At 45.9% G+C, this 10,885-nt stretch overlaps 1 long non-coding RNA gene across 1 annotated transcript; it reads left to right on the top strand.

Moving 5' to 3' along the window:
* Positions 1-5,445: 5,445 nt before the first annotated feature.
* On the top strand, positions 5,446-10,151 carry LOC149864503 (uncharacterized). Its single transcript, XR_016442753.1, has 4 exons — positions 5,446-6,198; positions 7,587-7,662; positions 9,669-9,796; positions 10,023-10,151. It is a non-coding gene; the product is annotated as an uncharacterized LOC149864503 (long non-coding RNA).
* The last annotated feature ends 734 nt before the right edge of the window (positions 10,152-10,885 follow it).

The raw sequence follows: 10,885 nt of genomic DNA, 5'->3' as shown, positions 1-10,885 counted from the left end.
CCTGTGCAAACTCCTGTGCTAACTCATGCACTGGGCCCAGGAGCTCGCCTGTTTACGCGGTCTGTTCTTGAGGCTCTGGCCGCACACGTCCCTGGAGGGCTGGGAGAAGTAGGAGCCGGGGTGGGGTGTGACTCTTCTCGGTCCACTCAGCCTGCTCCCAGCTCTCTAGGTCCCTCCCACCATGAACCGGGGCTCATCGGCAGTCCTGGGGTCTCTCCTGGGGTCCCTGGGCTCACAGGGGTGGAGCAGGCTTACACCCGTGCGTCTCACACCAGAGGTCTAAGTTGATTTTCATGTCTTGTTGCATACACAGGAAGGAGTTTGTGCAGCTGGTTCCAGCCTTAGATGCCTGCTCAAGTACACAGCTTTGAATTCAAATGTTTGAAAGGATGTGGTTCAGCATACAGAGAAAGTTTCTGCATAGCTACTCAGTATTTTGCTAACACTGTGTTATCCCAGTAGGCACAATAATATGTAGCTGCATCCTTCTTTTTTATTTGCTTGACTGTCAAAGTACAGGTAGAATTAGTGAGGTCCTTCTCTACCTCAAACTTCTCCTTCTCAAATCCTTGGTCAATGACAGGTTCTCCTGATGACAAGTAGAGAATCCACGCTGGAGCATTCCTGGGTTTCTGTCGATACCAATGTATATAAGCACTGCTTAGGCTTATGCCAGAAACAACGCACTGAATTCGTGCAGTTTTATGTACTCCCTTGGTAATAAATGATTTAGATTGTTTCAGCACTTGGGCATCTCCACCTAGAAGAAAAAGAAGGGACAAATACCATGAAGACAAAATGGAATGAATTCAGAGAATCTCAAACAATGTATCTATTCATTGAAGCCCAGGTGAGCAGTGACTTACTTACAATACCAAATTACTGAAGTGACAAGAAAAACCCATAGTGGAAACATGTTCACTATATTATGGTGCCTCTGCTTCAGAGGACTAGATGAGACAGCATCTTATTGTAAGGTGGAGGGAGCAGCACATTTGGGAAGAGGAAGTGACTGAATGATATAATGACCAATGGCAGGCTGTTTTGCCTGCACATGAGCTATTGCAAGGCAATATAGATTTATTCTTGCTCTATAGCAGTGGGGGCCAAATAGACATTGCTCCTGGGGCCGGGTGGACATTGCTCAGTCCATCCGTGGGCCAGATCCAGATAGTGCACCCAATCCAGGTCATGAGACAGTGAGGCAGGGCCTACATTTGTAAAGGAGGTGGGTGGTATTGCCACCTTTAGCTCAATAACCCAGTGGCTAGGGTACTTTCCCAAGGAGTGAGAGGCCTAAGATTTAGACATCTTTTTTGTTACCTCAAGCCTGGTACCGTTAAGTCTTTAGAGAGACAAAGCTAGAGCCCACCTATGTTCAGGGTCCCTTATGCAAGCTTAGACACAGAATTAAGATACAGGCTTCCTTAATAATTAAGGTCCCTTAATGATTGCCCTTTTATATAACAACCTAAGATACAATTACCTTTCCCTGTGATGCTCCACTTTGTCTTAGTAAGTAGGGTACCACTACCACACAAGGTGAAATAAAGAAGGAAGAGACAGGTCTGTAGCCCAACCATTTATTGTTTACACCCCAAAATACAAGAAGAAACATTTGTCTGAATGGCCACCTATTGGCAATAGCACAATATATATTCTCATCTACACTAGCTGGGGAGACTCAGGAGGGAAGAGGAGGATGGCTCACAGACTGGCAGCAAGTCATCTTGAATTTCCTGAGGTCTCCAAAATCCCCCTCCCACCATCCACTCTACTGTCAACATGTATTTTAATGAATACATTATGTATTTTAATGAATATTTTCTGATTTGTATTTATTTTCATGTCTTTGTTTCATTGAGACGTTGGGAACTGGACTGAATCAGATTATCTGTTGGCTTGGAAAATGCCAGTTAGCTGGGATTTATGTTCTCATGGACATTACAGTTCTGAAAGGAAGGACTTCTTATCTCTTCCCCTCACCATCTCTGCATGCTACTTGTCCTGTTTTGCGGGGAGGGGGCGTTACTTTGCTATCCAGACCAATTGTAAAATCTACAAAGGTTCACTCTGAAACAGGCTTTGGGAGTTGTGCTTTAACTATATTTTTGCAATTTAGCATAAATCCCTTGAAAATGACCAATGCTGGCAAGAGGTGGTTTTGGTGGTGGTCTTTTTTCCCCCTGTGTGTTCCTGGATTAACACCCCTAGAGCACCTTCAGCTCTGCCTTTCATTTCTTTTCGGCACATAACACACATTTTAACTTTACCATATTCAGTTAACAAAAACACATTATTATATTAGGAGGATTGTAGGTGACTATGTGCAATCCTTATCAAAAGGAAAAATATTGGTTGTTACTTTTAACTACTACCAAGCACTTTCAAAAAGCAGTTATTTGCATGTGCCTCAGATTAATATCTAGTGGCCTGGATGAACAGGTTTGTATTCTACTTTCTTTACTGCTTTTTACTTTACTGCTTATGGCTGACATGCAGGCTTATTGATTATATACAAGCTTAAGGACAAATTCATAATTCGAGGTCCTAGGTGCTAGTTCAGCACCCATCAGTGTGGTCTGGCCAATCACTGCCTATGTCAGGGGAACAGATCCCCAGATCCCCTTAGCCAGGGTCTACACAGCACATGGAGGGAGGGAAAGCCCCTGTGGTGGGGCCTTTTTGACCTCCCTGCTCTCTCTTCCCAGCTTTTGATTGCTTTGGTGGCTGCCACAGGAGAAAGGGAGAAGAGGTCCTCCCAGCTGGGTGCTTACCCATGCAGCCCAGCATGGGGGCTCCTGAGAGTCCCTGCCTTGGGGGACTTCTCTTTACCCCAGCCCAGGGTCCCCCAGTCTGAGGCTGAGGACCAATACACATGTGCCTTAATTAGAGGAATAGCACCATGCCTTCAAACATCAGCAGCTTGCCTCTGGCCCTCCTGCTGCTGTGGCTGTGGCTGTGACAGATACCAGGTCTTGGGCAGGATGAAAGCTTTGAGGCATGCTTCCTCAGGGGCAAAAGAGCAGCTCTGCCAGCAGATGGCTACCACAGACACCAAGGAAAGAAGCATAGATCTTATCACTGCCTAAGGTGGAAAAGGACAGCCTTCAACTCTGGTGGTTACCAACCAAAGCATAAAGTCTAGATAGGCACTGTGCTAGACTTACGCTTAGCAAAGAAAGTGGGCCACTGGCTCAAATGGCAGATTACAAAGGGAGAAACCATCCCCCTTCTTGGCCGTGTCCAGATGAATGCAGTCATGTGATAAGTGGCATTGTAAACCTGTCGGCAGTGCCACACGCAGCATATGCAAGCATGCCCCGCACTGCTACCTTGCAGTGGGGAGGGCGGGGGAGAGGGGGGTGGGGGTTGATCCCAGAGTCAAAAAAAAGCCGTGGCAAAAAAAAGTGGGGTGGCTCACATGGCAGTGCACACCACCCAAAGCCAGAGCCTGGCCAGGGGGAACCATGCTCCAGCTGTAGGCCAGGTTCCCAGGTTCAGGAGCGCTATGGCTGCAGCTCCTGAAGGCCCCCAGCACCCCAGGTGAGGCAGAGTTTCTGACCCCAGCCTCGCTTACCCCACTCAAGATAACCTGCCACACAAGAGAACGAGTGGCATGGGTGCTCCCTAGGGACAAGCAGAAGTGGCACAAGGTCTGCCACTGCTACTTTTTTCTGGGGAAACAAATGGCTGTGCTCATCTGGATGCGGGCCTTGAGAGCTGAAGAAAACCCTTTTAAAATGACTAAATTCAGTTGCACTGAAAGAGGTGGAGAAGGCTTATAAAGGAGTGCTGTGCCTGTAATGGTCATTGATAATCCATGTTGAACGGTTCCACATGGTCCTAAGCCTCTTCACTTTCCATTAAAGTCACTCATGAAATCAGGTTCTCCTGGCTCCAGCTTCCACCAGCAGATACCTGAAAATCCCATTACCAATACAAAGGGTGAAAAAGGCTTTTTTGAATGTGCTTGCTTAAAAAAACCCAACAGCTTTGTTACATAAAGGTGAGGTACTTGCAATCCAAAAGCTGCCAGAAATTTAAACAGTGTTTTGTTGGGAATCCTGCTTTAAAGATAAAGCATAACGATAAAAAACAAAGCATCCTGTGTTGTTGCAAAAGATGTTTGTGGCTTTGTCAGTGGTAAAATGTGTTTGTGAACAGTTTGTGATGATAAAAAACATCACAAAACTAAAAACACTGCTTTAGTGGATCATTGACACTGCATTTCTTACCTTTACTTGTTGTTTTTTGATATATAAGGGAGCACCTTCTAAAATGTGTAGAACTAGCTCTCCAAGCTTTCTGCAGACCCCAGGAAATGGGATCTTCCTGAGGAACTTGTTAGGATGATTTTGCTTTGAAATATAAGCTATTTTCATTTTAAAAAAATATTTTGGGTTAGTGTAATGATCAAGAGATTAGGAAAAAAAAACAGTCCCAGGGACAAAGTGCTAACCCTTTATTAGGTGTTTATTGCACTGTGTAGATATGAATAGAATATTTTGCTTATATCAAATTTAATTGTGAAAAACCACTGAGCATCCCTGGAAGTGTTGAAGTCCCTCAGCTCTCACCAATTTCAACAGGAGATAATGGTGCCTTTAGCAATCCTCAGCACATTACAGGCTAAGGAAGCTTCTATTAGAGGCTCTCAGTGCTTTGCAATCTTTAATTCATAGAAAAGACAAAAGCCCTAGGCATCTGGAGAAGTAAACAATATTATAATAGTATTTGAATATAATTTTAAACTAGGAGGAGTTGCAGGCACTAAGGAAATGAGAAGACAAGGTGTGAAATCATCTTCAAAGGGAAATGGTGGAAGCTCCATTCTGGAGACCTAGGCTGGAAAAAAACACTAGAAAAATATAATGTAATAAACAAGTATATACAGGCAGTGAGATGAACTGGATGATCAAACAGGTCTTTATAGCTGTTGATTCCATGAATTACATAGTAATGAACTGGTACTTAAACTGTTCTATCTCCTCACTTCTTAAAATGACCTACGTCTAGGGACCTACTCAAATTGCTATTTCGAGGGGCAGGTCTGCATGACAAACAGCCATCTCAGCCAATCAGCAGTGAGGAGCAAGGGCTGTATGATGGGCAGTCCTTTTGCAGGGGGGGGAGGGTATGGACACTGGGGCCCCTCAGCCAGTTAGAGGTGTGGGATCATTCCCACCATGATAAACCCATGAAAATGGCCTGCAATCTGCCTGTAAAATTGACCAGTACCTGCCTTGAGTTGTGTAGACCCCCACCTATGTCCATGTTTCTCTCTAAACAAAATGCCTTCCTTTATACGTGCACCAAGAACTTGACTGGAGATTGATTTAGATTCGGCATTCAAAAAGAGTTTGTAACTGAACCACACTTTTGTGGCTGTTCAAAAATAAGTTTTGTGTGATAGGCAAGTAATGTATACTTAACCGAGCTTATACAACTTATGTAACTTATACAAGATTATCCAGTTTTATTGGCTTATATGCATCAGGGAAAAAAAAAATATCAGAGAACAGAGCTGAGGCAAATGCTACTTGCCCGCAGGACACGTTGAAAAACCCACCTGTTTGCTATGGTGTTCTTGCTGTGGCAAAGACAAATGTGCAAGAACGTGAGCATTCAGATATACCAGCATGCAACAGCAATATGGAAATAAGCAGTTTAAGGTTCCTGGAATCCAGCATAATCTAAACGGTTCATTTCCCCTCTGCAGCAGCAGGTGTCATGTGGGGAGGAAGAGGGGAGATCTGCCAGAAGATAGTGATCCCTGCAAGAAGGAATGCTTGGTCAGCCATTGCCAGCCACTAAATGTGACATGTTTGGGAGCAGCATCAGCATCCAGGCGCCTCCAACTTCATGATGGTGTAAAAGTGGTATCCAGACACCCATCTTCTTTTGAGCCCAGGTCTTATACTGACTGACGCACAGAGGCTCTGTGTGATGATGCATGATAGGGCCCTTGGCAACTTGGGAAGGAATTCCCAGGATTCCCTGTACACGAAGAGCTCAAAAGCTGTACCAGTTCTACTGCTGTCACCCCTGAACCAACCCCTTGAACGAGAGAGGAAAATCACTCAAAGAATGAAGTTATTTTGTGCCTATACGTATTCCAGCAACAGCAGAACTCCTGCATTCTGCATCGGTGATGGCTGCAGGTACATGCTGAAAATAACCAGTGAACATGGAAAGGTAGTCACTTGTTCCACACTAGAAAATGTTCTCTCTCTCCTCTTCTCTAACCACTTACTACACCAAAAACACTACAGCGAGTCAATTACCCTATTGCTTTCCCTTTCTCTCTTCCAAAACCTCTTCTAGTCACCCATTAAGCAGTCAGTGCACATTTGGCTTTAGAGGTCACAGCCTTGTGCTGCCTTTATATCAGTAGATCCAGCACTGATAGGTGGACCCCAAGGAAAGCAGCCTGGTCTCTCTCACTCGGGAAGGTGGGCCATTACTGGCAAACATCAGATGGTAGAGGTGGATGAACGTAAGGCTGCTGTCTTGGTGTGTGGCACTGACACTTAACTGTGCTATTGGCTGGAGGGTGGGTGTGGGGTCAGGCTACCTGGCTGCAGCTGTAGGATGGGAGAGAAGCAATGCATCTAGAGTTGTGGTGGGTTTTTGTGTCAGGCTAGAAGAGGTTTGTGGCTCTGTGTACTCCCAGGTGGCACAGTAATAGTGCCCGCTGTCTGTCTTTTCCAGCTTCCGCACCAACAAGGTACAGGTGCTTTGCCTGACAATGGCTGTGAGTTTCTCCCTGGAGAAGCCTGTGTCTCGCTTTACATTAGACCCATCCAGAGTGAGGTAGAGCAGTCTCTGCAGTGCTTGTCCAGGCAGCGCTCTGTACCAGTGGACATATGTGGAAGCTGACCCTCCATTCACCTTACAACTGATACTGACTGTGCTATGTAGATTGGCTGGCTGTGTGATGGAAATCTGCTCTTGCTTCACGCTAATGGCTCTCAGCACATCTGGAAGGCAAAGATAGGAGACAACATCAAACAGGGGATGATAGCTAAGAGTTTTCCTCCCCCAGAGAGCAGTAAATGTCCATGCCACCTGGGCGTACATGAATATGTGATACTGGGCTCGGGTCTCCTGTGTCCTATGTAGCTATTCATGCATGGCCAGTATGACTACAAAAACTATGAGTTCTCCATTTCTATTTCATACCCTCTTTGCCCACGTGTAAAGAATTAGAAAATGTGTGATCTAGGGTCAGCCAGTAAAGTAGAAGGTAGTGGAGAACCAGTTACAGTAGTTGCATACAGTATTGAAAATAACAAGAATAATTTCCTACAATTTAAAAGATATTACTATTTATGGAAAGCAGCATGGGGGATTCAGGACCCTGACTACGTTATAGCAAGTTTATTCCATTTCAGTGCCTCCAGTTTTACTGAGATGGCACCCACATGAAATTTCTGTTTGGAATTGGAGTATCAGGTCCATAGGGCTGTACGGAGAGAACAATAGATAATAAACAATAATTGTGTGTCCAGGGAACTTACAAGGAAAGATGCACACCATGAAGGCTTCCAGAAACCCCACCATGTCTCTCTGTTCTGTTGCAGCTCTTCTGGAGGACAAGGTCAAATGAAGCTGATGCTGTTCACTCCTGAGAGAGTGAAGAAAGAAAGAAAACAAGATGTAAGTTCATGAACCAGTGCTGACCAACCAACTAGGAGACAAAGCTTCTGTTGTTTTTATTGTCTCAGTTTAGTTTCCTGTTGCAAAAATGTCATAAAAGGCATACGTGTGTTCATACAGGGTCCAGTCATATGACTGCAAAGGACTCCCTTTGCATGCATCTGTGTCACACTAACCAGAACTGGTTCTCAGCATGCTCCCCTCCCGCAGATGCAGTGTTTCACACAGTGATAAGTCTCTCTCCTTCAGTTCACTGGTGAAGGCACTTGATGAGGGCTCATTGTAAAGTGCAGTACTCAATTCCACATGCTGCCACAGCTTGTCTGTGGTACCTCAGGCATGTTACCTCATCTCAGATTGATGTGTGAGCAGCATGCACACAACACTGATACACTTATGCTAGAGAGCCAAAAGTCTAGTTCTTCCTAAAGAACTATACCCAAATCTCTCTGTCCCCAGGGGTGACTGGTGCCTCCTGAGTCGGGGGGGCGGGGCCAAAAGCCCCATATCCACTCCTATACTTCTGTGCCATGTACTGGTTTCATGGGGCTTGCACCAGCATGAAACTGATGCATTTGGCTGGTGTATCAGCTCTATAGTCCTGTATAGAAAATCAATAATAAGCAACATATAATAAAGACATTAGCTGCACCAACTAAACCTCCTCCCCCCGTCAACATGCCACCAGCCCATGCAGTGAAACAAATACCCTGTCCTGAGCAGTGCCTAGTTAGGGGCCAATCTCGGGGCGGGGGGGCACATGCCCCCCCAGTGCCCCCCCCCTTACCAGTCACCTGTGTCCCTTTATTCCCTACCTCTAAAACAAGGATAACAATTCTTCCTTTCTCACACTCTTTGTCTGTGTCAATGATCTAAATTGTAATCTCTATGGGAAAAAGACCTCTCACTAGGTGCTTCTAGCTACAGGGATCAAGCATAATTGGCACCCTACAATATCACAAATAACAAAAAAAACTTGCTATAATTTATTACTATTTATGGTACAGTAGAACACATAGGCCACTGCTCCACTCATGGTCCCACAACCATAAATCTTATTTAGATGTGAAAAGAGGCCTGATTCCTTTCTTTACAATCTAAGAGAGTTTACATAGGAAAGATGGAAGGAGAAAGAGATAATGAAATGTAGGCTACAAGGAATTTCTTAGAAGGAGCCTTTTCATCCTTTCTTTCTTCAGTGACCAAGACAATGAATCTCCTCAATTTGGGTGTCATCTTAATAACAGTAGTGTGCAGAGCTGGTCTGGCACATGCTACATGTGGTGTACAAGACTGGAGCAGACACACACACTGCCTGAGGTGTGTGTTGCCCATGAAGTATGGGGCCAGCTCAGGGGGATTGCTGTATACAGCGCCTAAGCTGCACCAGCCCTGTGCTCTGGATTTGGGGCCAGATTGGATCTGACCCACAGACCAGCCCCACGTTCAGGATCCAGCATGCAGGCTTAGTCCAGTACAGGTACTATACATCCAGTACATGTCCCAGGCCAGTCCCACGTGCAATGTGCAGTACTCAGGGCAGGGGCTGGTGCAGGCTGCATGTGGTCCACAGGGCTGGAGCCACTGAGTGTGCTGCACATAGCATGCCAGGCCAGTCCAGGGTGTACACTGCTTCTGGCACCAGCATCAAACCAGCCCTGCATGCTACATCCAGTATGTGGAGCTAGTCTGTGGGCCCAGTACAGCTCACAGATTGTCCCTGCAACCTTATCCAGCCCACACAGCCCTGATCTAGATGATGTGTGCCCATGTGACATGCAACACAGTGACATTGGCTAGTGCCTTTGTTTTCTAGCTCATATACCACCAGTTGGCATGTGCTCTTGGTTAGAAACATTTCACTAGGGAACTTGGTTGGGCTCACAAGCCTGAAGAAGAAAAGGTAGCTGTCCCTCCTTTTTTCACTCCCAACCTCCTCTTGTCACTCATGAAGTAGTCAATGCATAGTTGGCGTGACAGGGCACTCACTTGTACTGTCTTTAAAGGTGGAGCCAGCACTGATAGGAAAGCCCTGAGGAAAACAGGCTGGTCCCACTCATTCAGTGAAGCGAGGGGTGGCTGAGCCATGTCCAGCTAACATCTGCATTGCTTCAGTTGGCAGAGCTGGATGGAGGTAAGGCTGCCCTGTTGACATGTGGCACTGAGGCTAGGCTTCTCTTCAGGCTGGAGCATGGGGCTGGGGTGTGGGGCTCTACTTGCTTGGCTGCAGCAATGAGGTAGGAGTTGAGCCCCACACCCAGAACTGTGCTGGGTTTTTTGGGCAGGGCTGGAAGAGGGTTGTGACTCTGTGGGAGGTCCCAAGTGGCACAGTAGTAATCCCCGCTGTCTGTCTTTTTCAGATTCCTCACTATAAAATTGCAAGCTTGTTGCTTCCCATATGCTGAGAATTTGTCTTTAGAACCTATGTCTTGCTCTAGCTTATCCCCAGAGAGAGAGAGGTAGAGGATTCTCTGCGGCGCTTGTCCAGGCAGCGCTCGGTACCAGTGGATTAAAGTGGAGCTGGACCCACCAGTGACATGGCAAGTGATCCTGGCAGTGCTGCCCAGCATGGACTGCTTAACGATGAAGCCGGGCTCCTGCTCCAGGCCAATGGCCCACAACAAATCTAGAAAAGACAGAGAGGGGAGAGCATCAGAAAGGGTATGACAGCTGGGAGTCTTCCTTTTTCAGAGGGCAGTGATCTGTAGGTGTATGTGCAACCTAGGTATGCATAGAGACAGGACATCGGGCTCAACTACCCACTGTCTTATGGCCATTGATATGCGGGCAATATAATGGGAAAAGTTGTAAAACCTGTTCAGTCTGAGTGGCTGATTTCTGTTTTGCACCCTCTCTTTCTAGGTGTAAATAATTAGCTAATATGTGTTCCAAGGTAACTGAGTAAGAGAGCAGTGGAGAAAAAGCCTTATTGTTTCTTTCTTATTGGGAGAACAGCTTATTTAACCATTTCCATTTCTCCGATTTCAAGCTGCTGCAATAGCACTGGTTTCATGGGGCTTGCACCAGCATGAAATTGCTGCATTTGGCTGGTGTATCAGCTCTATAGTCCTGTATAGAAAAGCAATGATAAGCAACATATAATAAAGACAGTAGCTGTAACAACTAAAAAACTTACAGGGCAAGAGGCATGCTAAGAAGGTTTCCAGAAGCCACACCATGTCTCTTTGTCCTGCTGCAGCTCTTCAGAAGGGAACATCAAATG

The sequence above is a fragment of the Crocodylus siamensis genome, chromosome 5 (genome assembly GCF_052110815.1).
Source record: "Crocodylus siamensis isolate JL-2025a chromosome 5, ASM5211081v1, whole genome shotgun sequence".
NCBI classification, from domain to species: Eukaryota; Metazoa; Chordata; order Crocodylia; family Crocodylidae; genus Crocodylus; species Crocodylus siamensis.
The sequence above is the reverse complement of the archived record's forward strand: the minus strand, read 5'-3'. Positions and strand labels throughout refer to the sequence as shown.